This window comes from Magnolia sinica, chromosome 14 (assembly GCF_029962835.1).
Source record: "Magnolia sinica isolate HGM2019 chromosome 14, MsV1, whole genome shotgun sequence".
In the NCBI taxonomy this organism is placed as follows: domain Eukaryota; kingdom Viridiplantae; phylum Streptophyta; class Magnoliopsida; order Magnoliales; family Magnoliaceae; genus Magnolia; species Magnolia sinica.
Window position 1 is genome coordinate 81,612,172 of NC_080586.1, and position 22,986 is coordinate 81,635,157.

Consider the following 22,986-nt stretch of genomic DNA (forward strand, 5'->3'; position numbering starts at 1 on the left):
TTCAATCGAAGGCAATGAGAAAGAAAAGCGATGACGTGGGTGCTTCTACAGATGTACTGGTTACGAGAGGGAAAAATTCTGAGGGGGATAGTGAATCTTCATGATCACGATTCAAATCCAATGGTAAGACAAGCTGAAGTGTTAAAACTATAACATAACAGGGCACATGAAGAACGATTGTCAAAATCTTAAGTCGAGAAAGGAGAAAGGAGAAAGTTCCTTTAGAGATGCTAACATTGTGGATTCTAGTAAGGAGGCGGGTGGTAGTGGCATATTAACCACATCAAATTTCGGATATTTTAGCGATGAATGGATTTTGGATACAAAGGTTTTGTATCACATGACTCCTCATATTAGTTGGTTCACTAATTATAGTAAGTGTGATGGTGGCCAGATGTTTATGAGCAATGACAATATCTGTAACATGGTTGGTGTTGGATCGATGTGCATTAAGATGTTTAATAGAATGGAGTGTATCTTGACAAATGTGAGATATGTTCCTGAGCTGAGGAAGAGTCTGGTATTTTTATTAACACTAGAGGTGTTTGGGTGCAAATTCACCGTGTTCGATCGTATCCTTAAAGTTTTAAAGAGTGCACTCATAGTCATGAAGGCATATAGGAATAGAAACCTTTATAAGTTGATCAGGAGTACTTCATTAAGTGGAGTTGTAACAGCGGTAGCAGATTCCACATCTGCACGTATATGACTTGTGCGCCTAGGCCACATGACTAAGCGGGGCATGAAGGTACTTTCTAACAGTTGTTTAATTCCAGTTTTTAAAAGCATTGATTTTAATATATATAAGCATTGCATATATAGTAAACAATCAATGTTATATTTTAAATCTAGAAAACATGTCTGTAAGTACATTTTGCACATTCTGATATATGGGAGCCATTGCCCATAGTTTTCGGTGGATGATCATCATGATTTGTTACGTTCATTAACAACTAAATATCATAAATGGAATTTTAAAATCCTAAGAAAGGAAAAACTTAATCAAAACAGTAAGTTTTGTACTAAAATGCAATTTAGCCACCCAAAACAACCTTTTCTTCTAAGAAATCCTTTAGGACAACCCACTTTGTCAATTTCCATGTCATAGCAACCAATTGCAAAGTTATCACCATTCAAAGCTCTAGTCCTATTTAAGCGTCCTTTTTTTTTTTTTCTTTAATCTTTTCATTTTTTGGCCAATTAGTGCAATCATTGCTCTTTCTACATCAGATCTAATCTCCATATACCTAAAGACTTTTCCAATGCCAGGCTGTGAACCAGATAAATGAGGTTTCGCTTGTATGATTACCATTTTTTTATTTACCTTTGGCATTTCTCCATGAGTTTAATTATTTGGTTATCAACTATGGGACCTATGAATGGGACCTCTTGGAAGCACGTAAATGTCGTATACATGTTAAGCTATTAATATATTCTACCTATATAATGTGAACTTGTTGAAGGGTGTGTTGTAAGTCTTCATTTCTTGACATATGGTGCGGCTGTGAACGTGATGTCATATTTTAAGGAGCATTTGAATATGACCCATTCAAGTGTTGACTGCTTGACTTTTATTTCAATCACAGCCATCCACGTGTGATTGCTTGTATGATACGGTGTTCTTACCACATGGACACATTTTCTGTGATATGCAAAAATTGTGTATGTTAGGCAAGAGACGTCAGAGTTCCTGCTGTGCCACAGTACATGGTTATCAAACTCAGCAACTTAGATCAACTCATTTAGTCTTGCTAAAAATAAAATAAATCAAAATGAATCGTGTACACAACGGAAGATAGAAGAAAAAGATAATGAGATGATCAGTTACAACGAGATAGATGGAGGAAAGGAAAAATGAGGAAATGGATTGCCTGTGCCCTGGGCACAGAGATCTTTCTGTGACCCGGGCTGTGTGGGGCAATAGAAATGTTCGTGGAAAATCCACTACATCCATCTGTTTTAGAAGACCACAATGTGATAATATTCCAAAAATTAGGTAGATCCAAAACTCAGGTAGACCACGCCAAAAGAAGCAGTGGGAACAGAAACCGTTTAAACCTTCCTCGTGCCGACCATATTGTTTATATGGAATCCAAACCGTTCATAGGATTATTACTACTCAGATAAACTGTAGGTACCAATATCATCCTTATAAAAAACATCTGTCACCACCCACCGTTCAAATCCCACTGTTTCGCATGGTATGGCCCACATGAGTTTTGGATCTGCCTGATTTTTAAACACATGCTCTATTGTGTTCTTGCAAAACGGATGGACGGAGTAGATTTATCGCCGACATGTCTGTGGATCCACACAGCGCGGCCACAGGTATATCCCAGGGTCCACAGGTTTTGATTCTGCAAACTAGCCGTTGGGCGTTGGTTGGACGCAGTTTGTTTGGTGACACTAACGCCTCTTTGAGCCCTATCATAATATATGTGTTTCATCCACACCATCCATCCATTTTTCTAACTCATTTTAAAGTATACGCCTAAAAATGAAGTAGATCCAAAGCTAAAGTGGACCATATCACATGAATGGTGAGGATTGAACATTTACCGTTGAAATTTTCTTGAGAGCCACATAAGTTCTAGATCAAGCTGATATTTGTAATTTCCGTTCATCCCGATTTGTGAGACCTTGTGAACAGGTTGCATGACAAATAAACATTATTGTAGGCCTTGGGAAGTTTCAACGTTCGAGATCTGCCTGTTTTTGAATTCATGCCGTTAAATGAGCTGTCAATATATATTGGCAGACGGAAACGGATCGGCTACTCCCCCTGCCACCAGCCCGGTGACTGGTGGTCGGTGTTCTGTGGGCCCCACCATAATATATTTGTTTCATCCATTCCGTTCATCCATTTTTACAGATCATTTAAGGATTGATCATGAGAGGGATATAAATCGCAGGTGGACGACACCACAGGAAAACAATAGTGATGGGATATCCACCATTAAAATCCTCCTAAGGCCCACTACAGTTTATTTGACATCCAATCTGTTGATTAGGTCATATTGACCAAGATGAAAAAAAAAGAAAGAAAGATCAGATTTAGCCAAAACTTTTATTACCCCAAAAAGTTTTTAATAGTTGACGTTCATTCAACACTGTTTCCTTTAATGTGGTCCATTTGAGATTGGGATATACCTCATTTTTGGTCTCATACCATAAAATGATCTAAAAAAATAGATGGACGGCATGGATGAAACACATACATTATGGTGGGGCCCACAGAGCACCGTCCACCAGCCGTTGGCTGGTGGCAAGGGGAGTAGCCAATCCGTTTCCTTGGCCGACTTGGTGGATGAAACATAAACATCATGGTGGGGCCGTATAGCTTCGACAGGCTAGTGTTAGGTCATCAGGGCACTGCTTGTACAGTATCCTACTCGCGTGCAACATGCCAGCTTGGCAAACACATGGGGACCAAACCATTTCTATCTGCAAGCATTTCTTTCCTAACTTTTTACTTTTTACTTTTTTCCACGTTAAGCTCAAATAACTGCGCCTCCATACTATACCGGGATTAGTTATAGTCGTACTTTCGAAAAGAAAGGTCCGTTAACGTGTTTGGCCATGCGTATTAAGATGGCTAATGTCGTTTGACTGATGGCCATCTTCATGGAATATTTATAAGTCATCAGGTTAAAAGACTAGCCTAGTTTTGGCAGGGTCATCCAGATGTACTGTCAGAATTTTCATATATATATATATATATATATATATATATATATGTGTGTGTGTGTGTGTGTGTGTGTGTGTGTGTGTGTGTGTTTTTTGGGATTTACAGCTATTCAGGTGGACCCCAACAAAAAGGTTCTAGGCCTCATCTATCATATGCTAAACTGCAGATACAGAGGCAAACAGATACAGGCTACCTTGCTAGGTGTAAAGAACCGAGTCCAATTAGGGTCATGCCATACTCAGCATAGCATGGCCCTAATTGTTTGATTAAAAGACTAGCCTAGTATTGAAAGGGTTGCACTCGGCCGCTGTTCTTCCACTTGAGTAGTTCATGGGACCATGCAACTCAAACTCAAGACTTCATTCTGTGACTCAGGATACACGCTGCCATTGGGAGACCGGGTAAATCCGTCATGCTTGTCTTTGTAGTTTTTATTTATTTTACCTATTTCTATAATGTTTAATATTAATTATTAAACCGTAGTTTTATGTTTTAATTAGTTATTATTTATCAATTGGAGTCAAGTAAAGATTCAGTCTAGCCTTTGAGCCGACCAACTTAATTGCACATGGAGTTCCAGTTGAAATTTCAGGTTTTTGAGCTACTTGAACAAATTCTCTATGAATTACTGATTTGGACTTTTGGGTCTAGGAAAATTTCTGGCACACGCTTGACCAACTTGAATGTGGACAAAGGTTGTTTCTTCCGAGCAATTACATGATAGGAAAGTTTCCAGCACGTCTTGACCAGCTTGAATGTGGACCCATGAGGGGTTGTTTGGATTTGGATTACTTAAAGTCCTAAAGAGTTGTATGGATGCATGTATTTGTTTGCCAAGACTTTTATGGGCTGTAAAATATTACAACTTTTAGGTGTAATCTAAAACTAGCAAAAAGTTATGTTTTAAATTACTGGTAAAGTCTTTATAACTTAAAAGGCATTATACATGTTAGAACAAAATGGTCGATACGCACTCATGATATGTGGGGTCTATTGTAATGTGTATGGTACATCTAATTAATCTATCCATCATGTAGTTCCATTAATGTATATAGTACATCGTAATGCGTATGGCTCTGAAAAAACAGCCATTGATTATCAAATTGACCACATCAGGGAAAGATGGGATGGCCACCATTAAAAACTTCTACATTGCAATTAGGACATATCATGATGGGTGGAAGACATCTAATCCATTTAATGTATGCATGCTTTAATGCCTTCTTAACCATGTTCTTCTTATATGGTTTGTAGATTTTGAAAGGTTCATAGCCAAACACACAATCTGTTTATCTGTATAGAAATTACCACTTAACCAAACAGCATAACATATAAACCGATTACACCTAAAACTCTTTTTAGGTGTAATGTATTTACAACTTAAAACATTATAGGTACTAAGTTATTTCTTCGGATCAATTACATAATCCTGAAGCTTTTTGTTGAGACCAATAGGTTCTCTGAGCACTGATCTGATGTAGTTCATCGTGGATAAAACATGCCCGACCGACCATTACATGTTTTGCTTCCTTTGCTCAAGTATGTCATTGCTGCGTTCTCTTCGCATCCATCCATTTCCTGAACTACTAAAAAAAGGTTTAGACTCATTCAACCAGGACTGTTTTGAGGAATCTCTATCCATTACCATTATTATTAGAATCGATTGTTTGCATCACCAAGCCATGGGCCCTAGTTGAGGACAAGACAGGGACAGCCCTTCACTGTTTCTGAGTGCTTGTGCATGCATACAAAGTACAAGTCAAGGTAGTACATCAATTACCATAACATAAGGTATAAAAAATAATAATAATAATTTGCTGTTTGTATCATGTGAATGGATGCATGTGAACCTGACTTTATGATGGTCGTTTTTTTTTTTTTTTTTTTTGTGCCTTTTTATTTTTTTCCAATTTTACTAGTTTAGAGTCGTAACAACTCGTACTACCTCCAAGGATATAAAAAGTTTTCTTCAAATTAGGCTTGCATGGACTATTCCATGTTTACTTCTCAACTACTCTGGTTGACAGGCAAATGGTTAATATTTCTTTGGGATTTTGACTCCACTAGCTTTGTTGTATGGTCAAATTTCTTAAAGGGATTCAACTTTTCAAATATTCCGAGGGTGGCTTGTTGACAAGATTTGGAAAAAATTTCGAACAAAAAACCTTTGTCCTTGGATCAGTAGTTGTACGGTTTAGAGTGCAGAAGAAATTACTTGTTATTTCAATCCCCAATAAAGTGACATAGACGGAAGCCTTTTTCAGTATGGGCAAGCCCAACTCGTGGGGCCCACATTGATGTATGTGTATATATAATCCATGCATCTCATCCTTTTTACCATGTCATTTTAGGGCTAGGGCCCAAATATCAGCTTGATTTAGAGCTCGTGTGGGCCATATAATAGAAAATAATGATGACAATGGCACCCATGGTTGGAACTTTTCAGGCTCACCGTGATGTTTGTTATAAGTGGACACTGTCCAAGTTAAAACTTTTTGGGCCCATGGCGAGCTGACCGATAAAGTGGATGAAACAGATCACCCCATTGGGGGCCTTAGGTTATAGTACCAATAGCTATCCTTTCATTTGGTAGTAAAGAAAGTGAATATGTGACAACCACAATCAATATAACATAACAACTACGACCCATAGCAACCGCGACCCATATAACATGACAACCACGACTCATATAACATGACAACCACGACCATTGCCACATTATAGCCACGATCCATATAACATGACAATCACGACTTATATAACATGACAACCACGACCTCGATCCTTACTACATTACAACCACGACCTTAATCTGTAGCCTTTAATCCATTTTTGGTGGTGTAGGCAGTGAACAAGTGACAATCTACTTTTGGTAGTGTAGGTAGTGTAGGCTATGTTCTCTTCCTATCCATCTATTTCCAAACCACCAATGGATAGGAATCTCCATCCATTACATTTCTCATTAAGATCAACCATGGACCCTAGTTGTAAAGACATAAGGTGTGAGGAGACTATATGTTATGGGCTTGAGGACCAAACACAAACAGCCCTTCTCTGTTTTTGAGAAATTGTAGATGGCTACATGGGAGACTGTATTTTCTTGCAAAGCTACAATCGCACGTACCACGTCATTCTATGTTACACAGGAGTTATACTATTATCATAGTCTACCACCATTGGCATAGGGAGAGACGTGATGAGGTCGATCACTATCTTGCTCAGGGCATAACTACTAATGTGTTAACTCTCTAAACTCATTACAAAGCTCCTTGAATCAATAAAGGATAAAAGTAGGAATCAATAAAGCATAAAAGTAAGAATAATTTCTAACAAATTTAGAATAATTTTTTTGATAATTAAAAAAATGAAATTATAATTAACTCTTTAAATAAGGAACTCAAACCTAATATGAAGTTTTAGACTTGAACTCTAACTCAAACACCCTAAAAGCATGACTTACTATAAATAGTAAATTTGCTATTTATAGATGACCTTTATTCCTATTAGACTTCATGGTTTTCAGCACAAAATAGTAAGTGTACAATTTGACCCAACCGAGTTATTCTCCTAACTTTTCTAAGCCATCTTCATATTAGGCACGACTTCTACAACTCAAAGGATCAAAAGTTATACTCAAACTAAAACTTACTATTTATAGTAAAAATGAAACTAAACGATACTTTTGACCATCTATGTGATGGAATCTCATAAATCTTGTGTGGGACCTAACATAGCAGGTTGGTTGGCTTAAGTAGGTCCTCCTACCCCCAAAATCATATATAATATGTCAAAAAACTCATCCCAGGTAGCGAGATGATTGATTTAAGGTTCTGACAGTAAGGATCGTTTCCACCTCCAATCAGGCCTTCTCTGGCCCATCTTAATTTGCCATGAAAGTGTCTGTGACCTTCTCTACATTAGTCTCCTCCACTTCAGAAGAACTTAACCTCGAGTTTCTCATCCTGCTTCGGTTCATGATACTTGTTCAGGTCCACAATATTGAAAGTACGCGAGATCTCCATGTCATCCAGAAGATCAACAACGTAAGCGTTATCATTGATCTTTCAGAGGATTGGTACCGGTCAAATCTTCTTGTTCTTCAACTTATTGTAGGTCTCGGTTGGAAACTTCTCCTTACGTAGATGAACCATAACATTGTTACCCACCTCGAACACATTTTGTTGACGTTATTTGTTGGCTTGCTCCTTGTACTTGTCATTCAAAGTATGCAACTTAATTTTCATATCTGCATGAATGCTCATGATTCGGTTTGCCATATGTTTTATTGCAATGCTCATGCTCGGGAGCTTGGGCAAAGGGACTAAAAGTGTCTGGCGAGGCACTCGACCATAAATAATCTGGAACGATGACTTTCCTGTTGAGTGGTTCACCAAACTATTGAATGCAAACTCCGTTTGAGACAAGGTCATATCCCACTGCTTTAGCTTAGCACCTGAAATACACTAGATGAGATTTCCCAAAATGCGATTCACAACTTCATTGTGCCCATATTAGTTTGCAGGTAGTGGGCACTATTGAACTGAAGTTGCGTACCAAACCGATTCCAAAAAGTCCATTAGAAGTGGTTGATGAATTTCTCATCATGGTCAGAAGTCACTACAAGAAAAGGGGGTTTTAGCCTCGGTTCAAAACTGTGGCTAAAAAGGTTAAAAACTGAGGCTAAAAGCCTTTAGCCTCAGTTTTGCCTCAGTTATCCAAACCGAGGTTGAAACCCCTGTGGCTAAAGGCTTTAACCTCAGTTTTAGCAACCGAGGCTAAAATGACATTTATAGCCTCGGTTCTTTAAGTGAGGCTAAAAACCTTTTTAGCTTCAATTTTCTTGAAACAAGGCTAAATCCAAATTTTAGCCTCCATTGTTTTCAACTAAGACTAAATCCAAATTTTAGCCTCAATTGCCTCAAACTGAAACTAAATCTATTTTTAACCTCGGTTCTCAACAACTGAGGCTAAAGTCTTTAGCCACGGGAATTTCAGCCTTGGTTCTCTACAACCGAGGCTAATCCAAGCCTCGGTTACAAATTGAGGCTAAAAATGTTTAATTTTTAAAAATATTTATTTAAACTACTAATCCATTCATTCAATCCACTCATGAAACAATTAATCATGAAAGCCATAATACCAACAAAATAGTTAACAACAGTCTACTTAACGTTTTCAAAACAAACACAATCAAACTGTTACACAATATTAGGTTCCACAAATATTTATATTCTTATCTCTTCTATAATCTTTTTTTTCTTTTTCTTTGACTTTTCTTGTATCTGTTTTGAATCATCCGGTCTTTTATTGACATTTCTTTCATCTGGAAGCTCTAGTAAAAGGGTTTCTATAGCAGCATCAGATTTCTCTTGGGCATCTTTACCTGCTAGATCCTCCAAACGTTCCTGCCAAAGGAAGATAACCACCAACAACATTTAAACTCAACCTCAATGAAGCGATTAAACTAAATCAATACAGACCTACAAGAACTTCTTCACTAGGAATAACATAATTCCCCGGTAATCAATGGCAGAGATGGCCTCAAGCTCACGTTCCAACTGCTGCATGGCAGCAAGCTTCTGCATAAGCATTGCATCATAGCTACCCATCTGCAGGACAGCAACCTACTAATGAGACATCACTAAAATGCCATTTCTGTATTAAATATTCAACTAGAAAAAACTAACCTCCGTATATGAAGGCTACTTTTGATTTTCGATTACATCTAATACAACATTAGGCTGCGAATTAGGCAACCCAAGAGTTTAGCACTTTCTTCTCTGCATTTGCTATCTGCACTGCTTAAATAGCAAGAGAGTTGTGATCTGAATATTTCAAAGATAATGATGTGAAACAAATAAAAGGGCATCCATTTCCCCATAAATCAATAATATTATTGGAAAGTAGATATCTTTCAGATTACCTTTGCTCAAGATGCATCAACAATTGTATGAGATGGCGACGAAGTGCAAGCAGAACATATGCTAGATTCTTTTCAGACAATCTGTCAGCAACTAATATAGCAAACTCTCAAACATCAAAATCCTATGACATGGAAAAGAAGAAAAAAAAAGAAGAAAAAGATAGTGAACATGCCCTTATGTTCATAAACATTTCAAATAAAGATAACAGTTCAAATGCTCATAGAAGAGCCATTGGCAGGTTGTGCCAAAAATTATACTTCATCATTTAGAGCAACAAAGATAGTACTCAAACTATCAGCCTATGCCAAAAATTCATCGAAACCTCCATTTCCATGCAGAGATAGAAAGATTGACTGACGAACACTAACATCAGCATCTGCAATGGCAGCAATTAGAAGTTTCTCCACAAGCTGTAGAAAGCTCAGAGTTAATGATCAAGATGTACAAGCAAGACCATTTTGCAAATACATATTTGATTCATAGAAGAACCTAAATAGAAGCATAAAAATTTATTTCACATAATCTTGCAAAGTTTTCATGACTTCGAAAAAAAATCGAGATAAAAATATCACTCTGAAAAGCGCGGAAGGCTGAAACATAACCGTGAAATTACAACCACACATTGCCTGAAGAAAATTTGAAACCTTAAAGTAGTAACAACTGGACAATGTTTCAGGTAAATTTATTGAAATAAATGGTACATTAAAAAAGGTGGATGAAGTTACCTTATAATTCTACAAAACTCCCACTTGTTTCCTGTTTTCACAGGTTTCTTTGGAATGTCCCGAAGTTAAAAGGACTTGACATGATCAGTGGAGTTGTATCCATCAAAATAGGTGGTGTGGGGTTTCTTCATGATAAGAGGATTGAAGTCAGGTTTGAGATGATCAGAGAGCGATGCCCCTAAGAAAGCTGTCCTTAACCATTGCATTCGGTTTCACCTGCAAATTTATGTATTAGTCATAACAAGAAATAGAAAGTGATTTGGCTAACATTGCCTCGCTGGCTAAATGTATAGGCAAATGCACCATGATATCAAAAGAATGACAGCGGAAAGATCATCTCTAAATGGCAAAGTGTTAAAGCAATCTGAGATTCAAGAAACTTGAAATCCTGCATCCGGCCAACCTTGGAACACAAATCTCTAAAGAATCAGCTTAATTCAATTAGGATTGAGCTCATGTTTGGAGGTAATGTCCTTTGCACGGCGATCGGAAGTATTTGTTGCATCAAAACATGAGTGTCATGGCTCTTGAGTCCTAAAATCTTCTTCATTTTGAGATTGGTACATCGTGAGATATTACTCGCATAACCATCTGATACCTTCATGTTCTTTATGACTCTGCAGAAATCATCCTTCTCCTTATTCGCCATTGTAAAGCACGCAAGGGGCAAATATGCTTTGCCTGATGGTCTCTGCTTTGGGTGAAGTGTTCGTCTTATCTTTATTTCTTAGAGGTCTAGACGAGACTTCACATTGTCCTTTGTCTTCCCATCGATGTTCAACAACGTCCCAAGAACATTGTCGCATACATTCTTCTCGATGTGCATCACATCAAGGCTGTGACGCAACATATTACCTGCCCAGTATGGTAAATCGAAAAAAATACTTCTCTTCTTCCAACAAGATGCCTTTCCCTTTTCTTTATTATTGTCTCGATTTCTCTTCTTTCCAATATTGGTATCAGACTTCTTTCCAAATATTATGTTAATTTTGCTCACTTGAGCTAACACTTCATTTCCATATAATTGTTTCGGCACCTCTCTCAACTCCAGCTTTCCATTAAAGTTCCTTTTATCATGTCTATACCTATGATCTCTATCCAAGAATCGACGATGACCCATGTAACAAAACTTATGGCTATGTGTCAACCACTGGGACTCTGTGTCCTTATTGCAGTTAGGACAAGTGAGCTTACCTTTTGTGCTCCATCCTGTCAACATTGCATATCCAGGGAAGCCACTAATAGTCCATAACAAAGTAGCACGCATTCGAAAATTCAACTTCGATAATGCATCATAAGTGTCAACACCAACCTCCCACAATTTAAGCAATTCTTCTATCAACGGTTGTAGATACACGTCGATATTATTGCCAACACCATGCGGGCCTGGTATAAGTAGAGACATCATGATGTAAGGCTACTTCATGCACATCCACAGTGGTAAATTGTACGGCATCAAAACAACAGGCCATGTGCTATGAGCAATACTCATCGTCCCGAAGGGATTGAATTCATCAGTTGCTAATCCAAGCCTGACATTACGACTATCATATGAAAAATTCGGGTGTTGCTCGTCAAAAGATTTCCATATAGGAGAATCAGCAGGATGTCTCATGCACTCATCCTTGGTTCGTCCCTTGTCATGCCATCTCATGTTTTTAGCTGTTTGTGCTTCAATAAATACCCTTTGTAACCTTGGTATTAATGGAAAATGCCACAATGTCTTTGCTGGAATCTTCTTAACTTTGGAGGGAATAGTTGTTGCCTCATCGTCATTAGAATTATGTTCCATCGTTTTCCATTTGGATATACCGCACACAGCACATGACTCATCGTTCACATTAGTCTTCCAATACAACTGGCAATCATTGGGGCGTGCATCGATCTTGTTATAACTGAGGCTCAGTTCTTTAATAATCTTCTTGGTCTCATAAAAGGAACTCGGCAACGTCTTACCCTCGGGGAGTGCTTCTTTCAACAATTCAAGCAACATGGTGAATAACTTGTTGCTTCATCCATTTAAGCACTTAAGTTGATACATTCGAACAACAAATGAGAGTTTCGCGAACTTTTTACATCCCAGGTACAAGGCTAGTTCGGCATCTTGCAACAACCTGAAGAATCTTTCAGCTTCAGGATTCGGTTCCTCTTGTATTGGCTCCTGTGATGGCAACTCAGTTGGCATGTCATCCACACCTGATATTCCAAACACATCATGCAACAATCCATGCATGTCATCACGTGGAGGCATATCATCATTTGTACTAGTTGCAGGGCCGGAAGTCGATGAAGAAGACGCCTCCCCATGGAACACCCAACGGGTGTAATTCGGCATAATTCCCTCACACACAAGATGATCTACCACTTCTTTATGAGCACGCCAAAAGAGGTTGGCGCACTTTACACATGGACATAAGATCTTCCCCTCGCTAGCAGCATTGTTGAATGCAAACTCAATGAATTCCTTCATGCCCTTAACATATTCCAAGCTCACCCTATATTGTCCAAGGAAACAAAGGGAACTCTTAAAACAATGCAACTTTATAAGGAAACCAAATTGAAGGAGAAAGTATTGCTCAACACATTACCTTGACTTTTGTATCCAGCTCTTATCCATCACTTGTATCCAACTTTGAACAATGCAATACTCTGCTGAAAATTCATGTCAATCCACTGTAGTTATTACTCTACTCAACATTGGTCCTACTATTATCTTATATTCTAGTATAAATTGGTCGCCAAGGCTTCAAGACTCCTTTAGAGTCACCAACACATCCCTTAGCTACTACTAAGGGAGCACGACACCTAATTAAATTACAAAACCCCTAAACATCCACACCATGAATGATTGTCATCTCAAAAAAACTAAGTGTACATGTGGCAGCTATGTGACATTGAGGTAGCTACCAACATGTAAAAATGATCATTGTAACAATGCTCCAATGTGCGATGAGGATCCAAATTTCTTGTGCAAGACTCGGTCAAGACAAATAAAAATAAAAGTAAAATGAATTATGCATAAGCCTTCTTATTTTTTAATAACTGTGTGGACTTTTAGAGCCAATATAGGTGCATGCAAAGTCATGTAGTGCACATGCCATCCTGTATAGACAACATGTAAGTAGTTCCTCAAGCACTATTACACTACCATAAAGAGAAAAATCAGTATAGAGTATACAGTTAATGCAACAGTTACCTAAGGATAGCCTATCATGCTTAAAAGGCTAAATAGATCACCATACATGTTAAAAAAGCTTATATAACAGTCTCAAATGTATCCTCAAACATGTTTATAGAATGGAAGTTCCATGGAATGCCACTCAGGCTGGTCCCTTTTGCATTTCTCATAAAACAAAGTAATGGATTTGCAAGTGCATAGTAATCTGTCTTATCGTATATATTCAACTTTAAGTCTGGTACAACTCATCTCTCAATGTACCTCTTGTAGCACAGATGGGTCTTCAGAAAATATAGACGAAAGTTTAATTAGTCTATCGAGTCCACCTTGGTTGACCTGGCATTCATAGCAATATAAATCATCATCAACATAATTATCATTGGCCTACAACAAAAATTATAATAACTTCAAATAAAACGAAAGCTAAAACATTGTGCTTATAATTAGTAAAGCCATTCCTAGCAAGTATTTCACGCCCCAAACCCGGAAACCGGATTTACAGGAATCCCGATTGCCGAATTCGGTGCCGACAGCCTCCGTAGTACCCCATTCTCGGCTCATAGCGTCCATACGCCAGGTTCCGATCCTGGGATCCTACTAAGATGATTTTTTTTATTTTTTTTGTACATTTAACTCGTAATAAGCATAACCACAAGATTACCCAATTCACAAAGGCAACATCATCATCACATATCTAATAAGATAATCACTTGAGTACAATGCTAAAAAGGAAATACATAAATCGAAAATCAAGCTCCAGAAGACCGTTGCACGCTCCAAGCTCAACACTGCTGCAACTTAACATCACCTGCACGCATCTATCGTGCATAAGCTTATAGAAAGCTTAGAGGATGGTGTAAGTGTGTGCACGCGCAAGGTCATGAATCATATGTTATTAGAGTAAGCGAAAATACTGACAAGTCCATGAGTCAAGTAATATCAGAATACGTAATACAGATCAACTATACAAATGAGGAACAACATCAGAATACACGATATAGATCAATTATACAAATGAGGAACAATATCAGAATACACGATACAGATCAACTATACAAATGAGGAGTCATATATTAGATGCCGTATCTAAACCATATAAATGCAGAAACATAACAAATCCCAAAATGCTATATACATGTGGATGTAATGCAATATGCGATGCGAATGAAATGACTAAGCTGGAGTGTGAAGTCGGGATGATAGTACACATTATCGCAGGTTACGGGGTTCACCACAAGGGACTTCTATCCAAACCAGTCTCATACCTAAATTTGAATAGTCAGACTCAATGTGGTAAACTCCTAATCTCAGGTTAGTCATGCGCCCAATTGAAATCCTGACCATTGCGAAGGTACACGTAACAATAGTTATGCACCACCAGCCCGAGTGAATAGTGAATGAATGAATGAAAGAGTATGCAACTCCCACTCAATAAGTCCACATATCAGTACGGTTCCTCTCTAGAAAATCACCGGGGTCTATTACACTCCAAACCAGATTGCCTCCCCATCGCACACAACATGGTGAGTGGAAGAGACCTCACTATCCGTCTGCCAATATCGGGCCCGACTCATCGATAGCGGACCCATTCCTCGAGCTGGTCAGACTCAGCCTAGCATTGCCCCCTCCTCTCAGGCAGGTAAAGCCGCACCCCCTTCCAACCGACCACGACACAGTGGGAGACGTGGCCTAACGGTATATGGCCCTCATGCGCTCATGCATCTACTCGGTCTAGACGTTGGAGCAACCTCTGGAACCAAGAGGGTTTAGGGACTTTCACCCAGGGATATCTATAACACCCCATGTAGAACAGATTTTTGGTGTCCCATCTGGCCATTCACGAAATACTTGTGGAGGCTACGGCCCTGATGTCGCTAGGGCGTACAGTAATTACAATACACAATGCAAGATACATGAGTTATACAATCCAGTCATGCATCAATCCTGCACATAACGTATACTCATGGGAGACAATCTCCGCCTATTAGGGAGTCTCATAACAACATGCACAATGACATATGCAATAGTCAACCACATCTCATAACAAACATGTAGATGATGCGTATGGCATGTATCGTGATGCTATACTGTAACATACTCATAATCGGTATCAATAACCGGCCTCGACAATCGGACTTGACAATGTAGACAATTAACCAACATTGCCACCAAGGAGTGGCCCACATAGAGCCTAATATATAGTGGACCCTTGGCCTCACATAAGGGCCTAATACACATCATGATGGGCCTCAAATACGGTCCGCATATACGTCATACTGGGCCTCAAACACGGGTTGCATATACATCATATAGGTCTCGATAATCGGCCTCGACAATCGAAATGGGCCTCAACAATCGGAATCGACTCCGATATTTGACCTATACAATCGGCCTCGACAATCAGAATCGGCCTCGATGCTCGGATTCGACAATCAGCCTCGATTGCTAATTGGTCAATCGACCATGACAATCGGAATCGGTAATCGGCCATGACAATCAGAATCAATAAATAATCGGCCTCGATAATCGAGATCGGCAATCAGTCACGACAATCGAAATCGATCAATAATTAGAATCTGCAAATCGGTCATGTTAATCAGAGTTGACAATCGGTCACGACAATCGGGATTGATCGATAGTCAGAATCGGCAATCGGTCATGACAATCGGAATCGATCGATAATCATAATCTGTAAATCGGTCATGTCAATCAGAGTCGGCAATCGGTCACGACAATTGGGATTGATCGATAGTCAGAATTGGCAAATCGGTCACAACAATCTAAATCGATCGGTAATCAGAATAAGCAAATCGGTCACAACAATCTAAATCGATCGGTAATCAGAATCGGCAAATCGGTCACAACAATCTAAATCGATCGGTAATCAGAATCGGCAAATCGGTCATGATGATCGGCCTCAAACGATAATCGACAATCGGCCGAACAAGGCCTAAGAGAAGGTCATAATGTGGACATCCAACCATCATTATCCATCAATGTGGACATTCAACCAACATTGCTCCGAAGGAGTGGCCCATACAAAGGATCCATACACAACGTAACGAGCTATGCAAACATTGCATTGGGCCTAAACCATGGGCCTCGAATACATCACAATGGGCCTTGCCCATAGGCCATGAATACATCACAATGGACCACGCCCATGGGCCTCGAATACACAATAGGTGAGCCCTACACATGGGCCTCATACACATCAAGCGGGCTACATCAATGGGCCGCACTAATGGGCCTTATACACATCAAGTGGGCTACATCAATGGGGCGCACTAATGGGCCTTATACACATCAAGTGAGCTACATCAATGGGCCGCACTAATGGGCCTTATACACATCAAGTGAGCTACATCAATGGGCCGCACTAATGGGCCTTATACACATTAAGTGAGCTACATCAATGGGTCGCACTAATGGGCCTTATACATATCAAGTGGGTCGCATCACATGGGCTGCAATTGCATCAAGGTGGGCCTCACAGATGTGCCATAAATACATCAAGGTCGGCCTGCACCTCTAAATGGGCCCACCAGATGAACAGGGTGGATACAAAATACATACATCATGGTCAGTCAACGTAGCAACGTCCAGATGGATGGTGTGCATATTCAGCACATACATCATAGAGGGGCCCACGCAGCACGTTCGAATGGATAGTGTGGATACAAAATAAATACATCGAGGTGGGTCCCACCAAACAGACAGCTCAGATGAAACATATATATCATGGTGTGATCCATGGTCCAGATGGATGGTTGAGATGTAAAATAGATGAACGGCGTGGATGCACATCACATCATCCGGGGGGGCCCACGTGGAGGGTGCAGATATACAAATACATTACTGTGGTCCCCACAAAATTCGCTGACGTCGCCATAGCAGCATTTAGCTGGGCTAGTGTCCCAGCGTCCAAATGGTGGACGGACAGATGGAGCACGTACATCATAGGTGGGTCCATCGAGCTTGCTGACGTCTTGGATGGACGACTTGGATTAACAGATAAATCACGGCGGGGTCCACAGAACCTGATGGCGTCATGGGGTCACTGATGGACGGTATAGATGAAGCACGTAGCGTGCTGACGTCCAAGAAATGGGACCCACCGTCTTGGGCAATTGGACGGACAGCTAGAATATATAAAACATACCACCCTCACATGTGCCACACGTGTGAGGTGGGTCCCCCACGCCCTAAAAAGGGACTAGCAGCGAGCGTAAACCACGTACATCGTGGTGCCGTGTGGTGGGCCACAACGGTTCTGATCAAGCTGAAATTTGTGTTTTCTCACGTCCAGGGCCCTGATAGACGACCTGGATACAACTCATATCATGGTGGTCCCATGATTTGGATGGTGTGGATCACCACAAAATTACAGCGGGCCCCACGCTGGAGAAGCAGATAGACGGCGTGGATACAATGAATACATCACCGTGGGGGTATGCAACTGCTGCTGTACGTGCAGCAGCATACATGTGGGGTCCCACCGTCCTGTGGTGTGGACGGTGCGGAATATAAACGTCATGGTGTGGGTGGGCCCCACCTACTTGCTGACGTCAATACATCAGCTATATAGCTGGTGTACCGACAACCAGCATTCCACTTCAACGTGGATGATTGCCACGTGGGGGCCCACAGAAATGTATATTATATTATATACACACACATATATATATATACACACACACACACACAGAGATGAAGTGTCTGCCCACCGTCCAGATCCATCTGGACGGTGCAGATTGCTTATGATAATGGTGGGTCCCATGTGAGAGGGTGGCCCACCGTAACAGGTATTAATAATAACAACAATAATAAAATATTAAATGATGTAATATCATATATGCACATGTGTATGTATGAGACGGAATGAGGTGCCAGCGTCCAGGCTCTCTGGACATTGGATGGATGGCTGGAGTGGCTGCACCATTGTGGGCCATCTCCACACGTGTAGCACGTGTGGAGTGATCCCCACTCCCTGCTATCATATGATGGAGACGTACATCAAGTGGGGTCCACACGTGTGGCCCACGTCGGATCCAGATCAAATTGATACTTGTGTTTTCTTTCATTAAGGCCCGTCCAAACGGACTGCCATGTGGGCCACTCGATGGACGGCATAAATAAAATACATACTTCATGGTGGGCCGCACACACACACCATCCATATAAGAGAGAGAGAGAGAAGAGAGAAACGGTGAGATAGAGGGACCCCGCCACTATGGGCCCCTCTCTACATTGCATACATCAAGATGGGTCCCACATATGTGGACCCTCAAATCATAAAATCAACAAATAAAAGCACCCACCTTTGATCTCCTCTTCCTTCTTCTGCCAACACGATCTAGAGCTCCAAAGGACGAACTTCAACGGTTGAGATTGTTTTTGGAGGGTGGGGATAGGAGATAGGAAGTGGGCCACACAAAGCCTCTCATGGAGCTAGGAAATTCCTTGGACGTTGGCTTCTCTTGGGAGTTGCTTGAGTGAAGAGAGAATGAGAGAGAGAGAGAGAGAGAGAGAGAGATAATGGGAGAGGAGTGATGGGAGAGAGGGATGGTGGAGTGACATGAGTGGTAAGGTATTTGTTGACTTTTCTTGGGGTTGCTTTTGTACTTGGGCATGGGGAGAGTAATGGGTTGAGTGATGAGTGTACTTTTGACAAGTGAAGTGATTGATGTGATGGATTTGATAGATTCTCTTGGGATTTGCAACGCGCGGTGTTTTCCTCGAACTGAACGCTGGCCCACATCTCCTGGCTCGAGTATCGCCTTGGTGCGCGAGACACGACATCGGAACCGCGGCGACGGCGCGGTCGTGATGGTACAAGTTTCGACTTGAGCCGACTTAAATATACAGGACAAGACTCAGGATCGCACGCAAATGCTGGTAACAGATCGCAAGTCGCAGGAATTCGACCAGGAGGACCGCGGAAGCCTATGGAATGGTACGGTCTACGATACGGGTCTTACAAAGTAACTTAAAACATTGTACCTATAATTAGATTTGTGCTAGGTTGGCATGTAGAGCCATTCATAGCAAGCAACAAATTTTTTTTTTTAAATTTTAAATTTTAAATTTTTAATTTTTTAATTTTATTTTTTACAGATCTGATCTAAAAGCTTAGAATGACAATAATCCAAGTTAAAGATATGATGGCGCTGGAGCAGATTTTTCAATCCTTCGAGCTCTTTACAATGTGAGATTTTTTAGGAAAGCACTAATCCGTTTATCTACAGATCTAGATAATAGGGAGACTCAAAATTTTGGGAAAAAAAATACAATAGATCTTGTTCCAGTACTAAGATCTGAACCTAACTGCCATTAGAAACCAAATTCTTCTCTCCAAGTTCGAAAATGTAGGGTCTCATATAGGAAAAAATGTATACAAAGGATAGAGAAAAGATCATCAAAATGAAGAAAATGAAAAATAAGAACAATGAGAAGTATTTTCAAAGAAATTCGCAAAATTTCAAGTTCCACTCTCTAAATTTCCATTTCTAAAGTCACGAATCAACAGAAACTCAAAATAGCAAAAAAAAAAAAAAAATCATTAAAAGAAAAAAGAAAATGAGAAATCAAGAGCAAGAGTAAGCAAAATTTTCCCAACATTTTAAAAAAATTTTCCTTTATGAGGTTGATTATTAGTCTAGCCTATGAATGCAACTGCTTGGAAGCACCTAAATGTGTCCATGTTATGCTATTGATGAATGTTATCTATATACTTTGAACTTATTAAAGAGTGTATTATAAGTCTTCATTTATTGGCGTGGTGGGGTAGTGAACAAGATGGCATTAAAGGAGCAGTGGTCCCTCGCAAATGTTGATTGCTTGACTTTAACTTTAATGACAACCATCCGTGCTTAACTGCTTGTAAGATAAAATATTCTCATTATATGGACTCATTTCTATGACATGTAGAAATATTGCAATATCCCAACTCATGTTCATAGGTCGTCATGTGCCATTGCAATATCCCAATGCTGATGGATGTTGATCCACCAAGACTAGATGTTGCCCAATTAGTTCACTAAAGCCTAACATACATCTACAGCCATTCCCACGGTCTAGATCATGGACCTCATTTTAGACAAGGGCTCAAATATACTCTTATCAAATCGTCGTAAACATTTGAGTTCTCTTAGTGACTTCACAACTAAAAGATAATTGTTGAGTTGATGATCTTCAATTGGGCTGGGTAGGATTGTTCAACTTCACATAAGATTTGTGGCTAGAATCTTCCAGTATGGGATATTTGGGGACCATGGTCCATCCAGGGAATGTCCACTAGACCCATGGCCTGGATCACATGGAAACGCCACAGAGGATGATGCAGGGATGGACGTGGTGAGGTCGATCACCGTCTTCCTCAAGGGGGATAATTACTCCAAATTCATGAAGCTTCTTTGGACTCCTCCAATCTCTGAGGGAAAAATAGAAACTATAAATAAAATTTAATAAATTCAAAAATAAATTGATTGATGATAAAAACAAATTTACAATCCTTTAAATAGTGATACAAAACCTAGGAAGAAGTTTCAAAATCAAACTTAGACTCCCTAAAAAAACATGACTTACTATAAATAGTAAACTTAGTATTTATAGACGGTCATGATTTCTATTGGACTTCACGGCTTTTAGCTAAAAATATTAAGGGTCCAATTTGGCCTAATCATGTTATTCTCCTAATTTTTCTAAGCCATTTTCATGTTGGGCATGACTCCTAAAGCTCAAAGGATCAAGAGTTATAATGGAACAAAAAGTCACTATAAATAGTAAAAACGAAATTAAAAAGGATTTTAGACCATTGATCTGGTGGAATCTCCCAAATTCAGCATCGGAAACCTAGCATAGCGAGGTTGGATGGCTAAAGTAGCTTCTTTTACCTCAAAATCATATATAATACGTCGAATAACTCGTTTCGATTAGCAAGATATGCTTGTTTTAGGGTTCCGACAGTCCTAATCACTTCCACCTTCGATCGGGCCTTCTCTGGTCCATCTTAGACATAAAAGTGTCCACGACCCAGGCTACATCTGAGGATAGAATCACTAGCTGTACTAAGGAAATACATTAACATTTTCCTTTCCATTTTAATTATAGAAGCTATAGGTACATGGTTACAAAACTCGCAACTTAGATAAACTCATTCGGTCTTTAGTTGAGTCAGGACTCACCCAAGACAGGGCTGAATAGGCCAACTCGGCTGAGTCAGCAGTGACTCAAGGGTTGACTCATGATGTGGAACTAGATCAGATGCTTCTGAATCTGAGTCAACTCAGATAAGTCACAGTGGACTCATACGAGTTTTAAAACCACTATTAGCTGTGATATTTTATTCCCTGCACATTCAATGACTTCCACGAAATAGGCCATGGAGAAGATACCAAATTGAGTTTTTCTTGTCTATGTCCATTTTCTATCTTACTTTTCCATGATTCGTAGTTTGCATGACTTTATGGGCTGGATTATTGGGTCATGACTTCTCCATTGTGGGGTCCATGAGTAATACCACTGATGTAACGGTACAGTATCAACTTGGAAATTATTAAAGATTATGCTATTTTTCTTGGTTTCTCTCGAACGGTGGGATTGCATACAAGATCACGTTAAAGAGACATGAGCACCTTGATGTGGACCATTTATCATGCAGCGCCACCTTCAATATGTGTCATTCATCATGTAGGGCCCACCTTAAAGAGATTGTAAAGAGAAAATAAGTAGGCAAGTTGGGAATTACTTACAAAGTTTTGAGAATAAAATTGTTTCGTAATTAACCGGATATATGTCTAACATGAGCTCTTAAAAGGTAAATGACCCATCCATCACTTATTTTTAGCCGGCTTTTAAACAGTCAAGTGGTAAAATCAAAGTTTTATCGGACAGTCTATTTTCAAAATTAAAGTTTACTTTTTTTTTTTTGTTTTCTTAAATTAGGCGAACAAGCTATTATTAATAGAGATGCCAAATGGCTCCTCTATTTTTTCATTTATTTTATTTTAATTATCTATTTTTATCCTTTTACTGCTGCGATATATATAAAGTACTCTCTTAATTGGTAACAGCGACTGGTAGAACTTGGCTACGATCGAGGACGAGAGACAAAAGGCTACATCCATGCAGTTGGTTACACGCATATGTCAAATCAAAGTCCCTGTCCTTAGATCTCTTTTTTCTTTCATGCATTTGGTTGCATTATGCATGCAAATCAAGGTCATTAATTTTCAAATTCCCGAACGTCTAGGTAAGGGTTTTACTGATTAAGACTCGTATGAGCTATTTATTGCTTTCTTTTCATCCACTCTAACAAACTTTCTCTAGATGAGACTTGTAGGTCTACAATTTAGACAGCTATACTTATATATTGACAAATTGACTTTGACTTCAATCGCCGTAATTCACGCCAGATATGGCTCATAATAATCCATATTGATAGATATTTGCTTGCACCACAACTAAACT

General features: G+C 39.6%; 1 protein-coding gene and 1 long non-coding RNA gene across 3 annotated transcripts in view; one reads left to right on the top strand and one right to left on the bottom strand.

The window, feature by feature from the left end:
- Window positions 1–22,986, top strand: part of LOC131224721 (receptor-like protein EIX2) — a 46,137-nt gene that overhangs the window by 13,212 nt on the left and 9,939 nt on the right. The window lies entirely within an intron of this gene.
- Window positions 8,814–9,753, bottom strand: LOC131224733 (uncharacterized). 2 transcript variants are annotated; one of them, XR_009161160.1, is made up of 2 exons: window positions 9,612–9,753; window positions 8,814–9,481 (listed from the first exon to the last, which is right to left on the bottom strand). It is a non-coding gene; the product is annotated as an uncharacterized LOC131224733 (long non-coding RNA). The 2 variants fall into 2 exon arrangements; XR_009161159.1 differs by having other exon boundaries at window positions 8,814–9,486.